The following is a 25,150-nucleotide window of genomic DNA, read 5'->3' as shown; positions in this document are numbered from 1 at the left end:
GCTCATGCCGCCCAAGAAGTCATTTAGCTACGACAGCTTCTCGAAGATGTTGGATTCCCGGCTACCACGCCAACCTACTTATTTGAGGACAATCAAGGATGCATCAAGACGAGTCTTTCCGAACGGATCAGCGCTAGGACGAAATACATTGACGCCCGATACCACTTCCTCAAGGATATTAGAGAAAAACACATCATCGATATCAACTATTGTCCAACCGAGGAAATGACCACCGACATGTTAACCAAGCCTTTAACAAAAGAAAAATAAAGCACTTGATGTCCAAAGCCGGATTATCCGATAATCGTCGAGAAGGGGTGTTGGAGAAATTGACTCTTATCTACTCGGATTATATTAACTCTGTAACCTAAGAAATGCGATGTTAGTTTTTTAACCGGTTAATAATATCTTAATACTGTTTTTAGTAACTGCTATAAATAGGAATGTTATGTTATCATTTATATCAATCACTCTCTCACTTGTTTAATAAACAGTTCGTTATTTTATTTGGTCTCTCTCCTCCTTATGGATTATCTCTTTAATATAAGTTAGGTATAAGGCTATGAAAATCTATCATTAACCACTAAGCCACGGAGCCCTTGCTTTGAAGCGTTATTAATGCTGAATATTCCAGTAATTTAACTAAATTAACTCATCGGAACTTTTACCCTATTGTTTTAATTTTTCAAAATGTACTAGCTACGAAATCTAGCTCAAGTAACATAGCAGCGATGCTCCGACGAGAATCGAACTCATGATCTCCTGTTTACTAGACAGGCGCTTTAACCACTTAGCCACAGAGCTCTTGCTTTGAAGCGATACGAATGCTGAATATTTCAGTAAATTAACTAAATTACCTCATCGGAACTTTTACCCTATTGTTTTAATTTTTCAAAATTTAATAGCTACGAAAAAGAGTTCAAGTAATATAACACGGACGCTCCGACGAGAATCAAACTCATGATCTCCTGTTTATTAGACAGGCGCTTTAACCACTAAGCCACGGATCCCTTGCTTTGAAGTGATATGAATTCTGAATATTTTAGTAAATTAACTAAATTATCTCATAGAAAATTTTACCCTATTGTTTGCATAAATGCATATCTAAATCAACTATTATTTTTAATTTTTCAGCTACGAAATCTAGTTCATGTAACATAACACCGAGGATCCGACGAGAATCGATCTCATGATCTCCTGTTTACGAGACAGGCGCTTTAACCACTAAGCCACGGAGCCCTTGCTTTGAAGTGATATGAATTCTGAATATTTCAGTAAATTAACTAAATTATCTCATCGGAACTTTTGCCCTATTGTTTTAATTTTTCAAAATTTAATAGCTACAAAAAAGAGTTCAAGTAATATAACACCGAGGCTCCGACGAGAATCGAACTCATGATCTCCTGTTTACTAGACAGGCTCTTTAACCACTAAGCCACGGAGCCCTTGCTTTGAAGTGATATGAATTCAGAATATTCCAGTAATTTAACTAAATTAACTCATCGGAACTTTTACCCTATGGTTTTAATTTTTCAAAATGTAATAGCTACAAAATCTAGTTCAGTAACATAAGAGCGAGGCTCCAACGAGAATCGAACTCATGATCTCCTGTTTACTAGACAGGCTCTTTAACCACTAAGCCACGGAGCCCTTGCTTTGAAGTGATATGAATTCAGAATATTCCAGTAATTTAACTAAATTAACTCATCGGAACTTTTACCCTATGGTTTTAATTTTTCAAAATGTAATAGCTACAAAATCTAGTTCAGTAACATAAGAGCGAGGCTCCAACGAGAATCGAACTCATTATCTCCTGTTCACGAGACAGGCGCTTTAACCACTAAGCCACGGAGCCCTTGCTTTGAAGTGATATGAATTCTGAATATTTCAGTAAATTAACTAAATTATCTCATCGGAACTTTTGCCCTATTGTTTTAATTTTTTAAAATTTAATAGCTACGAAAAAGAGTTCAAGTAATATAACACCGAGGCTCCGACGAGAATCGAACTCATAATCTCCTGTTTACTAGACAGGTGCTTTAACCACTAAGCCTCGGAACCCTTGCTTTGAAGCGATTTTAATGCTGAATGTTTCAGTAAATTAACTAAATTATCTCATCGGAACTTTTGCCCTATAGTTTTAATTTTTCAAAATTTAATAGCTACGAAAAACAGTTCAAGTAGTATAACACCGAGGCTCCGACGAGAGTCGAACTCATGATCTCCTGTTTACTAGACAGGCGCTTTAACCACTAAGCCATGGAGCCCTTGCTTTGAAGTGATATGAATTAAGAATATTCCAGTAATTTAACTAAATTAACTCATCGGAACTTTTACCCTATGGTTTTAATTTTTCAAAATGTAATAGCTACAAAATCTAGCTCAAGTAACATAAGAGCGAGGCTCCGACGAGAATCGAACTCATTATCTCCTGTTCACGAGACAGGCGCTTTAACCACTAAGCCTAGGAACCCTTGCTTTGAAGCGATTTGAATGCTGAATATTTAAGTAAATTAACAAAATTATCTCATTGGAACCTTTGCCATATTGTTTTAATTTTTCAAAATTTTATAGCTACGAAATCTAGTTCACGTAAATCACACCGTGGCTCCGTCGAGAGTCGAACTCATAATCTCCTGTTTACTAGAGAGGCACTTTAACCACTAAGCCAGGAAGCCCTTGCTTTGAAGCGATATGAATTCTGAATATTCCAGTAACTTAACTAAATTATCTCATCGGAACTTTAACCCAATTGTTTGCATAAATGCATATCTAAATCAACTATTTGTAACCCTCCGTAGAATAATTTAACTAAGGGAGAAAGCTCCCGAGGTCCATAAAAAAGAATGAAGACAACTTACATTATTAATCCAAAATAAGAAGACAATTCTTCTTTAGTTTATTAACGAAAAACAACAAAGGGATAACGATCCCGTAACCCAACTTGGATTATACAAAATAACTCCGTCTTAAAATACTTTAGTTCAGAAAAAGGAGAGAACTAGTATCTTCAACCGTCAACAGTAAACTAATAACAAAACTCTAAATTAGTCTAAATTACAACTGTGGAAGGGGGAGTGGCTTGTAACATGGAGGCTAGATATGCCCTGCCAGAACCAAGGAGTGGAAACTCCATAGATTTTGGCAGCCATGTTACATCCCCCCCCTCTTTAGGAACTTGTTTATAATACAAAAATATAGAATTGAAAATTTTTTTTCAGTTTAGGGTTACCCCGAGGAACCCTTAAAATCATTAGCAGGGGTATAGGAAATTTTTAAGTTCGTTCACAAAATGTTTTTCACGAAAAATTGATTTCTTCTTCTTTGGTGCTGCATGAGCTTCTGTTCAATCTTTATACCCGAAGGGCTTCCCTTTCACCGTGATATTAGGCTCTACTTACAGAGGATCAAACATCAAAGTATATGGGTAGTGGACTTCCTCCTTTGGTCATCTAAAATTAGATATATTAGTAATTTCTTTTTGTTGCTTGGGAAATAAATTCCCAAGGGAAAACAGAGATGGGCTCTCGGGTAAAACAGAAATGTTCCCTTGTTAAGTTCGTGACGTTATTATTGTTAAGGTAAACTTGAACCTCATAAGGTGACCTTAACCTTTTATCATCAGGAGGTCGGTAGTAGATGTCTACTTCACTACCTCCGGGCTGAACCGTCGCCCTCGTACACACCTCTCGTCGCCATCCCAATTTAAAAGGTTCTAGATAAATATCGGGTAATATAGCTCTATTTAAACGAGGAGTTCTCATTGATTCCGACAACGTGGTCGATGAACTGTCCGACACACGCTGTGATTCGGATTTCGAGTGAGGTATCTGTTCAGGGGTTGATATTTCCTCTGAAAAAGTAGCAATCTGTTCCGGAGGTACTATTTCCTCCGAAAAACCAGAAGAAGGAGAGTGGTGTAACGCCGGTTCCTGTACTGATTGTTCAGAAGATGTTGATTTATCTTCCGGCGTTAGAATTTCCTCTGTGAAACTGGAAGTTGACGTATGTAGCTCTGGTTCCTCGACTGATTTTTCATGATCAGACGGGGAAGCCTCCCCTGCCGCAGAAGGTGGACTATCATTAGAGGGATGATCGAGCTGAAAACCCCTCATATCATGATAGGTAAAAAGGAGGAGAGGAGGGTCTTCAAAAAGGGCCATGCCCGGTTCACTATCAGAATCTATAGGTTGATGTGAATCGTCTCGAACTGCAGGAGGGATCTGTTCATCCGTTGCTTGATCTTCTATTGTACTTGATGTCGAGGATTGAGGGACATCTGGCATAACAGGAACAATCGGTTGATTGACGTCCTGACCGTCCTGGGGTGACGGCGATATAGAAGATGATGATGATTCAGATGAAGTAGTTGAGGAAGTTTCCGCAGGAGGGTGGTCCATGGTACCACCATTAGTTGCGGGACTAGACTCGGGATCATCTGCAACATTCGATTGAGAGGTGGGGGCGTTTCCGGCATTGTCGAAGACGGCTACATTGGTCCAATAAAGTTTAAAGTGCTCTAGGTTGACTTTCCCTAAATTTTGTCCTGAGTTAGCGTCTTCTAACTCGTAGAATACGGGAGAATGTTTAGCTATTATTTTAAAGGGACCTGCCCATTTAGGACTAAGCTTTTTCATAAGCTGACCAGTCGTACTAGATAAAGGATGTGTTTCCATCCATACTAGGGTTCCTACCTCAAACTCTAGAAGGTCATGGCGGATATCATAGTATTTTTTCTCGTGGGCTTTTGCTAACTTAGACAATTCATTGCTGAATGCCAATTATTCCTTAAGAACCTTTAAAGCCTTATCACGACTGGGGTCATCCGGGTCCTGAATGGGTTCTTCAATATCTAAATCCCAAGGGAGACGTGGCTCCCGCCCTAAATTCAAAAAGAAAGGGGATCTGCCCGTGGTTTCATGGGGCGCGGAATTTATAGCGAATTGAAGGAGGTCAAGGGATTCATCCCATCTATCATGGTGATTCCCTACATAGAATGATATTAATTCACCAATTACTCTATTGAATCTTTCGGTGGGATTTCCTTTAGGTGTGTAGGGGGTGGTAAACTTTGGGTTTATTTTAAAAGCTCTGCACGTTTGCAGCCAAAGTTTCAAAGTAAACTGTACCCCTCTATCACTGAGAATAGCTTTAGGAGCTCCCCACCTAGTAATAATAGACTTGAACGCCTGTACACATGTCTTAGCAGTAATGGTTTTTAGTGGAATCATTTCCACGAATTTAGTCATGTAATCGACAAAAACTATTAAATACTTATAGTGGTGTCTACTTGAAGGGAAGGGTCCCATTATGTCGACACTAATTTGGTCCCAAGGACTTGTTATTTCTGAGGGTTGCATTAGCCCTGGCTTTTTCCAATTTCTAGCCTTAAATTGTTGGCATAAGGAGCATCCTCTAACATAGTCTTGGACATCACTAACTATAGTGGGCCACCAATATCTATAAGTTACCTTACTCAGGGTCTTATCTATGAGCTGATAACGGGTGGTCGTGTAATAACCTCATGGGTTCTAGCCTTAAACGAGGAGGCAAATAAATCTTTTCAGGATGGTTCCTGTAAGGTCTTCTATAAAGAAGATCATTTTTCATTTCGAACATTTTATTCCTAACTGGGTTAGGTCCTTGCAAGGAATTAATAATAGGGGAAGCAAATGGGTCTTCCCTCTGAGATGTTCTTACATCATCTAATGTAAATACTGAATATAAAGCTCTAGGACCTGGAGGACGTATCTGACCTTCAACAGAATCACTAGAGGATGTTGAATTACTACTACTACTACCGGTAGAATTTTGACTGGTACTGCTACTAGTGGGATCTTGGTTACTAGTAGAATTGGAAGTAGAGGAACTAAGATTGATACTTAAAACGTTTATCGGGGCCCTCGACAAAGCGTCTGCTACTACGTTCTCTACTCCTTTCTTATGCTTGATTGTAAAGTCAAATGTTTGAAGGTACATTGCCCATTTAACTAGACGAGAATTAGGTTCCCTAATATTGAATAACCACTGTAAAGCCTGATGGTCAGTGAGGACAGTGAATTTACGACCTTCTAAAAAGGGCCTAAACTTCTTAACCGCCCAACATATGGCTAAACACTCTTTCTCGCTAGTGGAGTACCTAGTTTCCGCGTCTTTAAGACCTGTGCTAGCGTAAGCTATAGGGACTTCTACACTATCTTGTATTTGAGAAAGAAGGGCACCTAACCCTGCGTCACTAGCATCTGTAGTGAGAATGCACGGGGAATCCCTTCTAAAGGAAGCTAAAGGATGAGCCTTACAAATTGCTTCCTTAATTTTTTCGAACGCCTGTTGCTGTTCGATGCCCCAAACAAATTTCTGATCCTTCCTTTTATGTTTATTAATAGGTGCTACGATGTGAGAGTAGTGATTAATAAAACGGTTATGCCAACCTGCCATACCTAAAAATCTCTGTATTTCCTTAATATTTTTAGGAGGAGGGAATTTCCGAATGGCTTCTATCTTAGAAGGATCTATATGCATCCCTGTTTCATTTACAATGTGACCAAATATGGTAGCTTCTTTTTGGGCGAACCGACATTTCTTTAACTGTAGGGTGAGACCCGCTTCCTTTAGTCTATTTAGGACATATTCTAAACACGTCAAGTGTTGATCCCAATCTTCGCTAAGCGAGATTAAATCATCTAAATAATCGATTAATTGGAAGTAATCCGCGTCTCTAAAAATTTCGTCAATTAAACGCTGAAAAGTGCTAGGGGCGTTACAAAGCCCAAAAGGGAGTACATTGAACTCGTACTTTCCCATATGAGTCACAAAAGCTGTTTTCTCTCTACTCTTAGGGTGCATTTCCACTTGCCAATACCCTGATTTAAGGTCAAGTGTAGTGATGTATTTTGGCCTTCCTACTCTAGCTAACATATCCTCTATATTAGGTAAGGGATAAGGGTCTTTAATGGTAACTTGATTGAATTTTCTGTAATCAATACAAAACCTATAGGGTTTACCCCGTTTTGTTTGATCAACTAAAACTACGGGCGAAGCCCAAGGAGAGACTGAGGGTCTGATTATCCAGTCATCCAACATTTCCCTAACATGTTGTTCAATAATTTTCCTTTTCTGGTCATTAACACGATAAGGCTGAGACTTTATGGGTGGACTAGTACCCGTATGAATCTCATGGAAGACTAGTACTGTTCTTCTTACTTTATCTGAAAACAACTCAGGAAATTTCAATAAAAGGGTTTCTAATTGATGACGTTGTTCCTCAGAGATAGGGGCTGCGGAAACTCCGTCCCTAATGTTATCTACAATCTCCTTATCTATAGGATCCTTTTCAGATGGAATTGAAAAAGGGATCTTTAAGTTACCCACTAAACATTGTGACGATTCAAAGTCTAATTTGACCCTATTTTCTTCAAGAAAATCTTGACCCAATATAAAGTCACTATTGAGGGAAGGAACTATGTAAAATTTAAATTTGAAATGTTTCTCACTTTCATTTGACTTAAGAGTAAACTCAAGTTCGTGAGAACCTTTCGTAAACGTATAACGGCCGTCGCCCCATACTACACAATCTAGTTCTTCATCTTCAGGTAATTCTGAAGAATTTCTATATTTACAGATTTTCTGCCACTGATCTAGACTAACAAAAGAGGCATCAGTCCCACTATCTAATTTAGCGTGAACTGTCGCGTCTTCAAAAGTAACGGGGATAGTAACCCTTTTATAAACTGAACCCTTCCTGACGGATTCGATCCGCAGGGGGAACGCGACACGCTTCTTGTTAGGGGAATTTATTGGGCACCGGGAGAGGGACCACGAGGGACCTCTCCCGTCTGGGCTTCCCCCGACTGGATCATCTTTTTGTTTGGACAGTCGGGTGCAAGATGCCATAGTTCCTGCTTTCATCGAATTCCTTATAACTTAAATAATTAACCTAGTATGATAGTTAACTGGAGTCTTTTAATTATCGGTTACATTGTTTAAAGTTAATTATTATTATATTCTGTTTAAGTTAGAAGATTTATGTATTTAAATTTTCCAACGATGAAGTCCAATCTTGTCGTCTGGGGGGATGTAACCTTCCGTAGTAATTAGGGAACCTCCTGAGTTTCTACTCCAGGGGTGTAAGGTTACATAGAGGATTAACACCCTGTGTTACCTCCGACCTTTCCCCGTACTATATAAGCATCGACTGCTTATCCTATTAAGTCAGTCATTCTCCACTACTAGGATGTAGTAGTATGCTCGAGCATAGGGCGTCTTGCCCTGGTATTGGACTTCATTGTAATTAGTAATTATTATTTAATTCTTTAGTTGTAATAAATGCAAGTTGGCATTAGTTTATAATTTAGTTAGTTAATAAAGTATGATTGAATCTAAGGAACAGTGTAGTTATTCTTAGTAGTAGCCAAAGCTTTTATGGCCACGTGGGGTGAGTTTAGTAATCTCGCAAGCGTGGTTACATATTATTTTTTATTTTTCAAAATTTTATAGCTACGAAATCTAGTTCAAGTAACATAAAACCGAGGCTCCGACGAGAATCGAACTCATGATCTCCTGTTTACTAGACAGGCGCTTTAACCACTAAGCCACGGAGCCCTTGCTTTGAAGTGATATGAATTCTGAATATTTCAGCAAATTAACTAAATTAACTCCTCGGAACTTTTACCCTATGGTTTTAATTTTTCAAAATCTAATAGCTACGAAAAAGAGTTCAAGTAACATAACAGCAAGGCTCCGACGAGAATCGACCTCATGAACTCCTGTTTACGACACGGGCGCTTTAACCACTAAGCCACGGAGCATTTGTTTTGAAGTGAAATGAATTCTGAATATTCCAGTAATTTAACTAAATTATCTCATCGAAATTTCTACCCTATTGTTTGCTTAAATGCATATCTAAATCAACTATTATTTTTAATTTTTCAGCTACGAAATCTAGTTCAAGTAACATAACACCGAGGCTCCGACGAGAATCGAACTCATGATCTCCTGTTTACTAGACAGGCGCTTTAACCACTAAGCCACGGAGCCCTTGCTTTGAAACGATATGAATGCTGAACATTTCAGTAATTTAACTAAATTATCTCATCGGAAATTTTACACTATTGTTTGCATATATGCATATCTAAATCCACTATTATTTTTAATTTTTCAAAATTTAATAGCTACGAAATCTAATTCAAGTAACATAACAGCGAAGCTCCGACGAGAATCGAACTCATGATCTCCTGTTTACGAGACAGGCGCTTTAACCACTAAACCACGGAGCCCTTGCTTTGAAGCGATATTAATGCTGAATATTTCAGTAAATTAACTCAATTAACTCTTCGCATTTTTTACCCTATTGTTTGCATATATGCTTATCTAATCAACTATTATTTTTATTTTTTTCAAAATTTGATGACCACGAAATCTAGTTCAAGTAACATAACAGCGAGGCTCCGACGAGAATCGAACTCATGATCTCCTGTTTACTAGAGAGGCGCATAAACCACTTAGCCAAAGAGCTCTTGCTTTGAAGCTCGAATAATGCTGAATATTCCAGTAATTTAACTAAATTAACTCATCGGAACTTTTACCCTATGGTTTTAATTTTTACCTCTTCGAGTGACGATGACGTCACGGAGAGGTTTTACACTGGACGTGTCTGTGTGTGTCTCTGTCTGTGTGTGTGTCTGTCTGTCTGTCTGTGTGTCTGTCACCGCGTTCGCAGTTGGCAAATCGGAGCAAACGTGTTCGCAATTTCCGGACCGCGTTCGCAGTACACAGAAATTCCGAAAACTTTACTTCATTACTTTATCTATCTTAATTAACGCCAATCATTAACTAGTCGTTACACCTTCATTTGCTGACTAACCGCCGATTCTTTCACTCAACACCCTCAGTATTTATTGGCTTCTAACAACAACACCATGCACTAGTCTTTCGTGTACACCACATACACACCAATCTGTTCTTATTGGCTTCTAACACCACCATCTACTGGTCTTTCGTCTATACCACATAGACACCAATCTGCAACATTGGCTTCTAACACCACCATCTACTGGTCTTTCGTCTATACCACATAGACACCAATTTGCAACATTGGCTTCAAACACCACCATCTACTGGTCTTTCGTCTATACCACATAGACACCAATCTGTAACATTTGTTCTACTCCATCATCGTCGTTAGGCTTAAAGGGAGACTCTCAGCTGAAAATCTTAGTGCCATGTTTTATTTCTTCCTGGTTCGTTTCATTTAAATATGAAGCCTCAAATTTTTTTCTGATTTTTCAAACAATTTTTTCAATGAAAATTAAATTTTTTAAAATTTGTTAGGCTTAGCAATGGGTCTCGATTTTAGCGCACTTACCTACCGGCCAATAAAAACCTCTTTAGGGATAGAGCCAAATCAGCCAATCCCGTGAGGGTTAGAAAATATTAAGTGGTATGTTGTCTGCTTCAAACAGGAAAAGCAGGGCGGGAAATAAGTATTTTTTCAGAGTGGGCTCGTTACCAGTGACTCCGCGGGACCCGTTGTCTGCTAAAGTTTGAGGAGGATATAAATTGTGTTGCAGCTTGACTCTGCTGAGGTGTAAAAGATGGGTTTTAAATTTTTTCCATCTCGAAGATCACAAAAAATAATAGTAACAATAATCTAAGAGCACAGATCTTCCCATTCCAAAGGCTAATAACTAGACAATCAAGATATACAATAAAATACGACCCGCCACATTTTAATATAATAAGATTACGAGAGTAATTTGAGTTTAAGTGAAACGTATAAAAGCGTAAACCTGCTAATTACTAAAGTTTCTAATCCGCTTATCGTTAAACGATCGAAAACGCGTCTTTCTTTCGAGTGCTAAAATGAAGAATACATATTTCTGAACATAATGCAGACGACGCAAATGAGACTCGCCCGAGAAAAAATTTGGGGGTTGACTCTTATAAATCGCGGGCGCTGATTGGCCGGTAGCTCGCTTTATCAAAATTCAAATGCATGTTTTGGATACAAAACTTCAAATATAGTTTAATACTATAAATAGCGCTTCAAAAAATCTGAAAAAATTCAAGGCGGCATATTTTAACAAAAAGAATCAGAATAAAAATACTTAATTTTTCCCAATAGTGTCCCTTTAAGATGTACGCGGCGAGCGGCTAGGGTTACGATAAACGTCTAGCCTCCCAATGGCAGGGCTTCCACCAAAGGTTCACGCAATTGCGTATTTTCTTATCCCTTGGTGTGAATCAGTCGCCTTATATACCCTAAATTTATAAAAGTTCTGATATAGGTGTTCCCTAGAAGTAAAACGTTGAACATAGCTATGTTTAAAATTATTTTAGAAATTAAGTTTCTTAAACCGACTTAACTATAATTAACGTAAAATACTGACGATTAAAATAATTAATATCAGTTATATTTATTTAATTATTTAAGATAAACTTTTTTCTATGCAATGATACAAGTGAGAGTTTATATAGAACGAGTAATGAAGATTGCATCAGAATCGAAACACTACACGCAAATCAAAGTTAATATAAAGCGAGTAGGATGAAAAGATCTCTTACAAAACGATAACATTTTCTTTTTGCAGAATATTAAATGGAAATACTTTAAATATTTTTCGGCATTACGATTCATTTATTAGTTGTGTAGCTATAAAGCTCTGTTTCATCTCAATATTCCAAGAACATCTTTTGATATTAACATTTCAAATTTGGTGTTTACTTTTTAATTCAGTTTTACTACATTTATATATAGTGTAAACGTAACTTTTAGCTTCGTTAGATAATATGGATGTTAATACTTCATCTTTCCATAAGTGTTGAAACGATTGGGTCTATGAGATAAAATAGCCTAGATTGTAACCAGAATTGACCTTGTTTTGTGTCCTCTTATGGAAGGTCTTAACGGCTCAGAGTGAGCCGAAAGTTAAATACACATTTAAGTGATAGAAATTAGGTCCTCATTAGAATTATTGAGGATACGCAGGAAATTGTTAAACGCTTTAACCTTTACAAATGACCTTGGCAATATCTCGCCAATTTGAACTATGTATTTCCGGTTTTTCTCATTGGCTGGTTGGTGGAACTGTGTTTGGAAAGTAAATTGGTCTCGACTCGGAGAGGTTTATTTTGGTTTTCCCAACTTATTAAAAATGTAATAGCTACGAAGCTCTTGCTTTGAAGCGATATGAATGCTGAATATTTCAGTAAATAAACTAAATTATCTCATCGGAACTATTAAATAAAAAAGACTTGGTTTGCCCAAGCCTTAAAAACACAAGTTGGGAAAACCAAAATATTACCTCTCCGAGACAAGAGGAGAACTACTTTCAAACTAATTTACCCAGATATGGAAATGTTTCTTTTTTTATGAACAAATACTGAAGTTAAAATTTATGAAATATTAAAGCAGTATACAAAGCATAGCAAATATACTGTAAATCAGACGACATTTTACATCCAATAAGGATATACGTGTACACATTAAAATCATCCGATGGGGGAAAAACGGGAAATGAAGAGATAAAACTTTGGAGGGATATTACCTTTACGTGTTTGTAAAGGCCCAATTTGCTACTCCTCAACTGTATACCCTCTATGTTCAAAGACATATTCACAACAGGGTTACCATGTAAACACTATCCTCTCGTTTCACCTCAACGATTTTCTTAGTTTGTCAACCTGACTGTTAACGTTACATAACAACAAAGCTTATTTGTGGCTACACACACTGAAAGTAAATGCTAAACATTAAAAGCATGAAAACACGAAGCTATAATCCGATTACGATCAGACTTTTCACTGATCTGGGCTGCGTTCAGCAGAGCTCACCAATAAAGACAGCGGATTTTGGAAAACGTTTACCGGTGAGCTCTGTCGTCATAGCTTTTCTCCGGTCATCGGTGTTTTAAAAATGACGCTAGCGCTATAAAGCGTGCAAGGTATTAAGGCTTAACAAAAATTGTATGATAACATATTTGTAGAGATAGACAAGAACAACTTTTATAATGAAAATTAGAAACTAACATGTCTCTTAAAGTCTTCGCGTGATCAACTGGTTTCACGCCAATCAAAGAGAGTATAGGGGAGGGGTGGAAGGGGGGAGGGGTGGAAGGAATGCCTCAACTTGTTTCTCCTTTTTCCCGGTACAGGGCAACTTTCGCTAAGCAAAATCAAACGGGCCGGAAGCTCTCATGTACCAATTTAGGAGCAACATCATTATTTGCGCTTGTGGAGCGGGGTAGCTTCCACTCTTCCCCTTTACTCTCTTTGCGCCAATTGAATTATATCGTATTAGTACCTCCATGTTTTTCTCGCCAAGCTGAGAACTACGCTTTTTACGTCGCGTTATCCAAAAACCCGACTATTTTCTTTAGTGACCGCGCTGGCTCAGCGCCAAGGACCGTGACGTCAAAATTCAAAACCAAAACCCCGTTCTGTAGGACACAGCTAACAGCACTGAGCTCTGCTGAACGCGGTCCAGATTTCCACCATGATGCTTTCTTCTATTATAAAATCTAAGCCTGATTATATAAAAGTGTATTTAACTTTCGGCTCACTCTGAACCGTTAATGTCTCTGCATAACAGAAACGAAAACCAAGAGTTTACTCTTTGGTTTACTATGCCTATTGACAAACAAAAGTTCATTTGACCAACATAGTATCGTTCTTCTTGTAATCACTATAGAAAGGATTATGCTATAAGCAGATGTAGTATACCTTAAGAAATATATAAACATCCATTTCAAATAATAATATTAAAATATATTCTTGGGATATAAAAATGAAACAGAGCTTTATAGCTACAAAACTACTAAAGGCATCGAAATTACGAAAAATATTTCCATATATTAATTTTACATTATGAGAAAACCAAATATTAAGGTTTTGTAGGATTTCTTTCCGCAAAACACAAGGCAAACTGCTAACGCGGTGCACTAGTGTTACAACGGACGGACACACACAGAATAAAACATAGGCTGCTTTTTAACTCTTTCCGTTTTATTTTGAGTTGAGAAACAAGATTATCTTAAATATTTTTATAAATATAATTAATATTAAATATTTTCTTCGTTAGTTGTTCGCCTTATTGAGCGTTACATCGTGTTGATAAAGAACAATTAAACATTCGTGAGAGACTTGACTAATATTGGCGTTTGAAATGAAGCATACGCCGGTTGCCTCGCCTTACTCAAATAGGTAGTATATATGGGTTTCGAATCGCAGCTATGGATAAGAACAGCGCAATTGCGTGAACCCTTGGTGGAAGCCCCGCCATTGGGAGGCCGGACGTTTCTCGTAACCCTGGCCGATCGCCGCGTATGTCTTAACCTTAAGGATGATGATGGAGTAGAAGCCAGGTGTGCAGAGTGGTGTCCATGTGGGATGGACAAAAACAAAGACCAGAAGATGGTGGTGTAGAAGCCAGGTGTACAGACTGCTGTCCATATAGAATGGACAAAAACAAAGACCAGAAGATGGTGGTGTTAGAAGCCAGTGTGTGCAGACTGGTGTCTATGTGAGATAGACAAAAACAACGCCCAAAAGATGGTGGTGTTAGAAGCCAATGAATACAGATTGGTGTTCATGTGGAGTGGACAATTGTCTAGTCAGATAAAGTAATAGTGTCCAGTTGAATTGAGGATAGCCTCAAGTTTTGAATTTTCCGGGAACTGTGAATGCGGTCCGGAAATAGCGAACACATTTGCTTCGATTCGGAAACTGCGAACGCGGTCCCCTGGGGTGTAAGTCAATAACAACAGCCTGACACACACACACACACCCCGACACGGCCGTTACAGAACCTCTCCTGGACTACGTCACACGGAGAGGTAAAAAGTCAAAATTTAATGCTTTTTCCTTCTGATATAAAACAGTGATGGTGGTTAATATTCTCCGAAAGGAGTCACAGGACGGTATATTTTTGATTAATTTTCGGGATTGTTACGTTGCAACGGTTTAATTCTACCGTTACAGACGAAAGTTTACCGAAGATTCAATTTTTAGATCTTTGCCGTCATATATGATGAAATACTCTCCATAATATATTTAATCAAATTGGGTAAGCCTCGTTGATGTAAAATTGCTAATTCGTGATTTAATTTCTCGATACAATTACCACAATTTGAGAAGAAACGTTATTTGGTGCTTTTAATTGTACTTGTCCTTTTTTGCCTGGTTCATGATTTAACTACTCAATAAAATTAACACAAATACAAAAATATATTTACAAGTTCTTGTATTTTTACTTGTATTTACTGATTCATGATTTAACTACTCAATTAAATTACCACAAATTGGGGTTGAATCTTCATTTTTTAGGCCCCCGAAATTTTAACTTTCGTGAAATTTGGACAAAATTTTTCTCCTCAATATATGCAATCAAGTAGAGTATAACTCGTCGAAGGAAAATTGTTTATTCATGAAATATTTTCTCGATTCAATTACCACAAGTTGGTATAAACTATTTCAAGTACTTTTAATTGTACTTTTAAATCCTGGTTCATGATTTAACAACCCAATTAAATTACCGAAAAATTGTAAAAATATCTCCAAGTGCTTGTACTTGTATTGCCTGTTTCAAGGTTTAACTACTCAATAAAATTTACACATATACGGAAATTAATTTACAAGTGTTTGATTTTGTAAATTTATATCCTGGGTCAAGGTTTAACTACTGAATTAAATTACCACAAATTGGAAAAATATTTACAAGTGCTTGTACTTTTGCTTTTATTGCTTGGTTCATGATTTGACTGCTAAATTAAATTTCCAAAAGTTGGAGTAAAATCTTCATTTTCTACGCCCCCTAAATTTTAACTTTCGTGAAAATAGCACAAAATATTCTAATTAATATGTACAATCAAATGGAAAATTGTTGATTCATGAATTAATTTCTCGATTCAATTAACCCAAATTGGAATCATATTTTCAAGTGCTTGTAATTCTACTTGTACTTGTATTGCATGGTTCATGTTTTAACTACTCAAATTACCCCAAATTGGAAAAATATTTACTAGTGCTTGTTCTTGTTCTTGTTCTTGTACTTGTATTGCCTGGTTCATGATTTGACTGCTCAATTGAATTTCCACAAATTGTGATAAATCTTGATTTACTACGCCCCTAAATCTTAACGTTTGTGAAAATTGCACAATATAATCTACTTAATTTACGCAATCAAATAGGTTATGCGGCTTATGCCTCGTTGATGAAAAATTGTTGATTAATGAATTAATTTCTAAATTCAATTAACCCTAATTGGAAACATATTTTATAGTGCTTGTTCTTGTACTTGTACTTGTATTGCCTGGTACATGATTTGACAGCTCAATTAAATTTCCACAAAATGGGATAAAATCTTGATTTTCTAGGCTCCCTAAATTTATACTTTCGTGGAAATATCACAAAATACTCTTTTTAACATATGCAATCAAATTGGGTAGGCCTCGTTGATGTAAAATTGCTGATTCGTGATTTAATTACTCGATTAATTTACCTTAATTTGGGAAGAAACGTTATCAGGTGCTTTTAATTACACCCTTTCTTTTTTCCTAGTTTATGATTTAACTACTCAATAAAACTAACACAAGTACGGAAATTTATTTAAAATTCTTGTATTTGTACTAGTATATCCTGGTTCATGATTTAAATACTCAATTAAATTTTCACAAATTAGAAATATATTTACAAGTGCTTGTGCTTGTACTTGTATTTTAATTTACTGGTTTATGATTTAACTACTAAATTAAATTATCATTATTGGAGTAAAATCTTGATTTTCAAGGCCCCCGAAATTTTAACCTTCGTGAAAATGGCACAAAATTTTCTCAATATATGCAATCAAGTAGGGTATAACTCGTTGAAGGTATATTGTTTGTTCATGTCTCGATTCAATTACCACAAGTTGGTAAAAAACTATTTCAAGTACTTTTAATTGCACTTTTATATCTTGTTTCAAGATTTAACTACTCAATTAAATTTACACAAATACGGAAATTTTTTTACAATTGCCTACCAATGGTGAATTAAGTTACCACTCGCCTACCAATGGTGAATGAAGTTACCACTCGCCTACCAATGGTGAATTAAGTTACCACTAGCCTACCAATGGTGAATTAAGTTACCACTCGCCTACCAATGGTGAATTAAGTTACCACTTGCCTACCAATGGTGAATTAAGTTACCAACCGCCTACGAATGGTGAATTAAGTTACCAACCGCCTACGAATGGTGAATTAAGTTACCAAGCACCTACCAATGGTGAACTAAATTACCAACCGCCTACGAATGGTGAATTAAGTTACCACTCGCCACCAATGGTGGATATAGTTACTAACCGTCTAACAATGGTGAATATAGTTACTAACCGCATACCAATGGTGAATTTTGTTACCACCCGCCTCCAAATGGTTAATTAAGTTACCACCCGCCTACCAATGGTGAATTAAGTTACCACCCGCCTACCAATGGTGAATTAAGTTACCACCCGCCTACCAATTGGAGCCACGCAAAATGCGTCAAAGCTAGGAGGGTATACCCAAACCAAATCGACATGATAGAGCTATATATTCATAGTTAAATAGACTCATGGTTTTAGTTATCCCTTTACCTTTAAAGACCCTAACTTCTAATTTTAATTGATCAAACTCATAGTTTTTCTGTATCGCTTCCAATTTGCAAAGTAGCGAATAAACAACTCTTGTCGCTCCCACCGAACAAACCAGAAATTTGGATGTGCAAGCTATCAAAACGCCTTGCATCAATAGTGGTTTTAATTTCTTTATATAATTTAAAAGCCATTCATTTTCTATATCATTTTCAAACTTAATTCACTCCCCAATAGCTTCAGATAGTTTCATTCGCGAATTAAGGTAATGTTTAATTTTACTATTATGGCTTTCTACGTAATTGTTAGTATTGTTTCCCAAAGATTTTAACCCCTTTCTATAAGACATAACCTATTTCTCTTTACAACTTTCCCAATTTACATCAAAATACGTGAAAAACTCATCAGTAGCAACTAATCTAAAATTCTCTTTCTGCAATTCGTAATTGTCTTGATCAAAAGAATAAACCATACCCGTTAAATACACCATTAATTCCCCGTTAATATCCTTATTTTGACCGTATTGATTCACTTTGCGTTTAAAATTATTCAGAACATGAAAAGTACACATCAAAACCTACGCAGAAGGAATATGTGATTCATTTCAATGAAATCTTTGTCAACCATGACAACTTTAGTTTCTCTGATACAACTATTAACTTTGACAAATTTGGAAATGCACTTATCTAGAGTTTCACTATCTTCTCGTCTAACAAAGATACGGGTCTACCGTTGAGGTATGCATCCTCGCATAGAATTACATAGAGAGGGAACCCTTCTATGGTTAGCTTATACGTTCCATCCATAAACAGAACATCGTGAAACTTTTCACATGATGTTCGCATGGTAGGCGTTTGAAAATACACATATTTCAACTCATCGTTTTCGTCAGTACAAATATCAATTACAGAATCTTTAGGCAAAAGTATTTTCAACTGGTCAGTTAAAATCTGTTCCTGTGTTCTGCCTCCCTCATTACTAATCTTGACTTGACTTGACTTTCGCACTTAAATTCTGAATATCTTTTGAAGTGACCACCTTACCATACTTATCAGAAACATATTCTTTAATATTTAAGGTTGGTACGTGCAAACCACACAACAATTTAGCATCATTTTCCCCAACTACACCTAATTTTCTATTCTGTGGATATTTATCAAATATTGAAGGCTTTACGGGGTGGTTGTGAACAACATTGCAGAGTTAATGTGATAAGAAGACCTCCTACGTGCAACTTTAAATCTAAATAAGCAGTTTCGTTCATTGTGTTGTTGACAATTGGGCCTTTACACACACATAAAGGTAAAATCTCTCCGAAATTTATACTCTTCATTTTGTGTTTTTTCCCTATAGGCTGATTTCCACTTGTACAAGACATATCCTTATATGATGTAAAATGTCGTCTTCTTTAATGCAAATTCGCTAAGCTTTGAATACTGGTTTAATAATTCACAAATTTTAACTCCTGCAATCGCTCATCAAAAAAAGAGAGAGAGAAATAATTCCATATCTGGGGTAATTATGTTTGTAAGTAGTTCTCTTGACTCGGAGAGGTAAAATTTTGGTTTTCCCAACTTGTTTCTAACAGTGTTGAATCAACGGCGGTAGAATTTTGAGTTTGGTTGTAGATATTTTTGTGTCACATGCTTTTCAGGGCATCTATTTAGCACTCTGAATTGGTATTTTTCTATCAATTAGGCTAGATTCCCACTCGACGAAAAACACGACTGAAGCCCTATAGAGAGGGGTTTGACCGAAAAATCTTAACGCCGAGCCCGACGGAATTTCCGTTCGGCCGGGTATAAGTTGTGTTCTATTTTATAGGCCGTGTTCGGCGTTACGCCGATGTCCCAGCGAATGAAAGTATCCCACTGATACGCGAGATGGATTTATAGCCGCTATTTTTGAGAGCTATTACAAGTAGAGGTTAATCGTATATGTTAAATTTTCGTTCCATGGTTGATCTAAACTTCGTTGTTTTCTTTTATAAAAGGACTGCTACTTCATGGATTTTTAATAAAAATTTTATTTATTACTTTAAAATAACGGGAGCTTTCGGACCGTGGTCCTTCTTCAGCCGATACAATTTCTAATATAATTTCTTATCTCTTTTATTAATTACATTTTTGCACCGTAATGTACCCTAGTTTTTTCTCTGATTTATTTTTTAATTTTTTATTTTTTATTTTTTACTTAATTTTGAATCCCCCCACCCGTTTATGTTTACATTTCCCTTATCTAAATTTAACTCTCCTCTATCCCTAATATAGATTGCTTACTTGAAATTTCTCTTGTACCATCCGGTTTCTTGACATAAAACCTTTGTTGAGGTCCAGTTAATTTTATGATTATTTTCTTTTTTTACATGTAATGCTAATCCATTATTTTCGTCCTTGTTTTTAACACAGTACTTATGTTCTGATTATCTTTTCTTTAATTTCCTTTTTGTTTGTCCTACATAACTTTTATTACATTCGCATTTTATTTCATATATCACTCCTGTTTTGTCCAATTCTTCCGTTTTTGGTTTGTTTTTTCTTAGTTCTGTTTTAATCGTGCATTGGGTTTTATTTACTAAATTAACATTATGTAGTTTTAGTTGTCTGCTAGTCTTTTCTGTAATCCCCTTTGTATATGGTAAAGAAATAATATATTCTGGTTTTTCCTTTATCGTATTGTTTTTGACTTCATGGTTATTAAAAATTGGATTAACTAAATGTTTTGGGTATCCGCTATTGGGTATCGGCTGAAGAAGGACCACGGTCCGAAAGCTCCCGTTATTTTAAAGTAATAAATAAAATTTTTATTAAAAATCCATGAAGTAGCAGTCCTTTTATAAAAGAAAACAACGAAGTAGAGGTTAACCAAGGCTTAATGGACACTTGTCACCAAGAAAGAAAAATTAAAGTTTAAGTAATGGAAGTAAAAAGATATTCGATGTTAATAAGGAAGACGAATTTGGGGTGGCGAAGTAGTTAGCACTTTCGCCTCGCAGCAAGAGGTTCCCGGGTTCGATCCTGGACTGTAGCAGCGGTTGAAAAATCTGGCTACAAAGCTTTCTGCGTAGAGTTTGCAAGTTCTCTCCCCATTTGTGAAAGGAGTTTTCCTCCGCGGTGTTACCCGGCTTCTCCTTTCTAATGGTAATAGCAAAGAGGAGAGAAAGAGGGAGATAGAAACGCGCTTTATAAAATCCGCCGAACAATGGGAAAATAGTGGGGTGGTAGTAAAAACGATTTTCGGTACGTTTAGTTTTAGGACGCAATCCTTTGCGCATGGGGGGATTGACCTCCTCGCCTTATCTCTGTCATCCCCTACGTCAACTGTGCGCGAGAAAGCAGCACCGTAGATTTACCCTCGTTTTCACCACGCATGGATCATGGCTGCCTATACTGATTCTCTCTCCCTCTTTCTGTCCTCTTTGGTAATAGTAAGTATAGGGGCTAGCCACCACCACTCTATGCATTGAAATCGTGACCCATTGAAATATAGCCCACTGGGTGTTATGGACACAAAATAATGTTAGATTATTATTATTTATAAATTTGGCTATAAAATATCCCTTCTTGTACAATCTAAGCAACAAAGGATACAAAGATACCGATTCAGAGTGCGAAATAGATGTTGTGAAAGCACGTGACACAAAAAAATATATCTACCGCCAAACTCAAAGTTCATTCGTAGTGTGAACGGTCTACAGCCGGACGCCGGCGTAAATTAAAATTTAAACCGCCGGCTGCGCAATTTCCGCCGGGTTTTTTCGGTCGAGTGGGAATCTAGCTTCAAACCGCTTTAAAGCACGTTCAAAAATCAACAGGACTTTTCAAAAAGCATAATTTTAGAGTATAGCGAAGGCACTAAAAAGCGAGATGGAAGGCAAAGTTTTACCCAAGTGTCTTTTCCTCATAGTTGCATCAAAATGGTCTATTCCGGTATGTTAAATGGGTTAGTTCGACGCGCCCTCCTACCACTACCCCACCCGAAACTTGAGAGACTGAATTCTGTTTTTGGCAACGCTAAATTATCGGGTCGGACAGTACGTTTAGAAAAATCCTGACCCGACTTTGCCCTATTGAAGACAATAAAAAACCCGCCAGATTTCAATTTAACAATACGAAAGCCCAACCCGATTTCAATGTAACGATATAAAACCCTGCCCTACACGACCCGCAAAGATTTTAAATTAATTATTCCAACCCAAACCGGGATTTTTTGGCCTGCTACGGGCCGAGTCGAGTTGAAAAATCCTGATTAAATCTGGGGCCCTACTCGTCTCTAAGGGAATATCTAAAGAGTTTTTTCACATATCACGTATATTTAAAATGATTTTCAAGCATACGGCCTAGCTAAAGATTACTGTTGCACTAAATGTAAAAAAATTGCGTCAGAATTAATCGCTAGATAGTAGTTTCTTCCTTTTTAAAAAAGCCGGATAGAACCAATAGAATCCGGTTTAAACCAGCAATAAACCATACCAGTGGCTTTTTCATGAAAAATCCGGTTTTTGCCAACCCTGGCTGGTAATCCAGTAATCTCCCAAGATTTGGACCAGAGTGACGAGAATAAAGCGATATGATACAAGTTCAACCCCCATCACTAAGTATAATCACGACACCATAAAGGTTTCTTGGGTCTTTTCTCTATACAAGGACATAAACCGTTAAAAGCCTAATTTACCCTTTCCATGATGAGAAATTGCTTCAGCGGATAGCCGTGATATTTTAAAAAACAAAAAGGAAACGACAATTATAACCAAGATGAGATAGCGTGTTAGAATTCTTTCGTTTAAATTGGGAAAAATGGGAAAGTTATTACCAATCTAATCTTGCCGATGCCAGTGAGCTTGATAAAGCCTACTATAATTGAAACGTGATTCGACACTACGTATTATAACACAGAATTCCCATCAGTATACACTTGGATGAAAATAACTCGGTAATGCAGAGTACGAAAGACGAATGTCATTTTGCGAAACGACATTTTGTAATCAAGCCTCCGTCTGTAGAAAAATTATATCAAAAAGATAAATTTAAAATTAGCAAGTTTGGCTTGCTCAACTTGTTTAACCCTTTAAAATAAAAATACATTGAAAATGAAAAAAAGAAAGATTAAACAGGTCAAAGGTCGAGCGAGGAAAATCAGTTAAAACATACCTCTTCCTTTGAAAAGATTTCGCCTCGCCCGACCCTACCCAAAATAGTCCCTAAAATAAACTTTGGTTTCTAAAGAAAAAAATAACCCATGCGTCACTCAAAAACCCCTTTTTTAAAAATAGACCTTTTTTCATTGGTCGTAGGGGACCTCACAAGAGTTTCCATGTAAAGAAAATCTATATCAGTTTCGGTGCTTGACGCTAGGGTTACTGCTTCCCCCCGGTACACTTGAACACACACGCAGTTTGGAAGAACTGCAAGCCCATCTTTTATCGCAGTCTAAAATTTCGTTCGCAAGGGCCCGTGAAACGCATTTTAATACCACTGACACACCATCTAAGGAATTTTTTAGTCTTGCTCGTAAATCTCGCTCGCGCTCCATCATTCGTGGTCTTTATGACTCTTCTGGCGTCGTGATTCGTGACCCAGGTGCCATCCGTGCGAATCTCCTCTCCTTCTACTCTGATCTCTATTCCCTTCCCAAATCCCGCTCTGCCGACTTACCTCGCTCTCCATTTTTAGTTTTTAGCGCCATCTATTGATGGCTCTAAAAACTTATGCATTTATGCCGAAAATTAGTAGTATAGGGCTACATTTCGTACCACGGTAGAGGTATAAAGTAGGTGCGTGGGAACTGGGTCATGGGAACTGGAGCGTGGGAACTGGAGCACGCCGCCGCCGCCGCGGTGAATCTTCGCGAGTTCCCCGCGAGTTCCTTCCCCCATTTTAACTCCGCGCGCGGCGCTAGTTTCGTACTATTCAATTCCAGGAAAAATTCTATTGTTAAATTCTTACCATTTACTGAGATTTTATACTGAGACTATCCCTTTAGTTTTTTATCCTGAGACTGTCCTTTTAAAGAATTAAGAGGCGTTTTCCCTCGGTAACATCAAACCTTAACCTTTCTGTTTTCATACCTTGCGTGTGACTAATCAGTAATAGGGATTATTTATTCCACAACACGAACTGGCTATAATACGTTTTATTCAATGCCTTCAAATATATATCAGTTTAGTTTTTAAATCATTTACATCGTTTACAATGTAGTTGTAAAGAAATGGTTCATCAATAGGTAGATTAGTACCAAAATCTTTGCGAAACTTTTCAATGACATTATCGTAGTTAATTACTTTTAAAGCTTTCACTAGGTTTTTTCCGACCCTTTCGTTCCAGTCAGTTTCTTCGGACTCGCACATAATATCGTGGGCTATTTTGTTTTGGCAAGAGGTATTGTCGCAGCATTGGGTCATCTCCAATAAGATTTCCGTTACGTTTTTCAGAATCGCTTCTCTCATAGTTTCAACGGCTCTTGTTTTTTCGTGTAGCTCTAAGTCTATGAGGGCTTTAATTTTCTTCAAATAATCCCAACTAGATTGGTTAAAGGAAATGCCCCCGCTTGTAGCGTACAAAATGTTGTATTTTTCTCGAAATCCTCTCGTGTATTTTCTAATGTCAAATATATGACCTTTCCGGTTTACGAAGCATTCTAGCTTTAAATTGGTAGTAGTTGGATGTAGCCAGACGGAAAACCTCGGCGAATTTCCTTTGAAGAAAGCGTCGATTTCGTTGGAAAACTCCCAAATATTAGACCAAACGTGTTTCTTTAATGATATTTGTACACGAGTGTCGGTACGTCTAAAATATACCTTTGGGGTCGTGACATTACCAACCCAAACTTCTACTTTCTCCGAAATATTGTGAACTTGGTTCATTTTAAAGCGGTTAAGAAATGACGATTTCGACGTTGAGTTCCTACCTAATATAGTTTTTCCTCAAAGTTCAGGTGATCTCCAAAAAAAGAGTAATACGAATGACGTCATATCTAATTCAACCAATCAATGCGCCTATATTATAACTGTTCGACGAATGACGTCTATTATAACAGTTTGACGAATGACGTCATATTTGCCTTAAGTTTTACTCTAATGATACAAACGTTTTTATTGTTACATTGGGACTATTTGTTACAAACTTCTATTGTTAAAGTTAGATTATTTTTTATAAGCATTTTCTAATGGCATAGAATTAAGGCGATATTTACAAAGTCACGTCCTGTTCTTATGGAATATTTACAAGTCAGCTATATAAAATATAAATGGAAAGACCTTTGTTTGTATTAAGAAGTGCTAAGCTTATTGGCTGACTTAACCATCTGGGTAGAAGGTTTAAAAAACTAACCAATTACAAATTATGTACTAGAACGTTTATAGCACGTGATTTTACTGTTACAAGCACTTCTTGGAATCGGATGTTTCTTAGAAATCAGCTAAAGACGGTCATTTAGAGGTCTTACCAAGTTATCTAAAATTTCAATAGAAAAATGGTCAAAATTTTTTAAAAAAGGCTTTTTGTTTTCAACTTGGTTTAAAGTTTTTGATGAAAATGATTTTAAGTA

General features: G+C 37.0%; 5 non-coding genes across 5 annotated transcripts; all 5 read right to left on the bottom strand.

The window, feature by feature from the left end:
• Positions 1-1,166: 1,166 nt before the first annotated feature.
• On the bottom strand, positions 1,167-1,239 carry TRNAT-CGU (transfer RNA threonine (anticodon CGU)). Its single transcript has one exon. It is a non-coding gene; the product is annotated as a tRNA-Thr (tRNA).
• Positions 1,240-1,782: 543 nt separating this feature from the next.
• TRNAT-CGU (transfer RNA threonine (anticodon CGU)) lies at positions 1,783-1,855 on the bottom strand. The gene has a single exon. It is a non-coding gene; the product is annotated as a tRNA-Thr (tRNA).
• Positions 1,856-8,528: 6,673 nt separating this feature from the next.
• TRNAT-AGU (transfer RNA threonine (anticodon AGU)) lies at positions 8,529-8,601 on the bottom strand. Its single transcript has one exon. It is a non-coding gene; the product is annotated as a tRNA-Thr (tRNA).
• Positions 8,602-8,963: 362 nt separating this feature from the next.
• TRNAT-AGU (transfer RNA threonine (anticodon AGU)) lies at positions 8,964-9,036 on the bottom strand. The gene has a single exon. It is a non-coding gene; the product is annotated as a tRNA-Thr (tRNA).
• Positions 9,037-9,202: 166 nt separating this feature from the next.
• Positions 9,203-9,275, bottom strand: TRNAT-CGU (transfer RNA threonine (anticodon CGU)). Its single transcript has one exon. It is a non-coding gene; the product is annotated as a tRNA-Thr (tRNA).
• Between the last annotated feature and the right edge of the window lie 15,875 nt (positions 9,276-25,150).

Source organism: Phalangium opilio, unplaced genomic scaffold (assembly GCF_054372755.1).
Source record: "Phalangium opilio isolate 3A_F unplaced genomic scaffold, DU_Popi_V2 ptg000019l_1, whole genome shotgun sequence".
Classification (NCBI taxonomy): Eukaryota; Metazoa; Arthropoda; class Arachnida; order Opiliones; family Phalangiidae; genus Phalangium; species Phalangium opilio.
The sequence above is the reverse complement of the archived record's forward strand: the minus strand, read 5'-3'. Positions and strand labels throughout refer to the sequence as shown.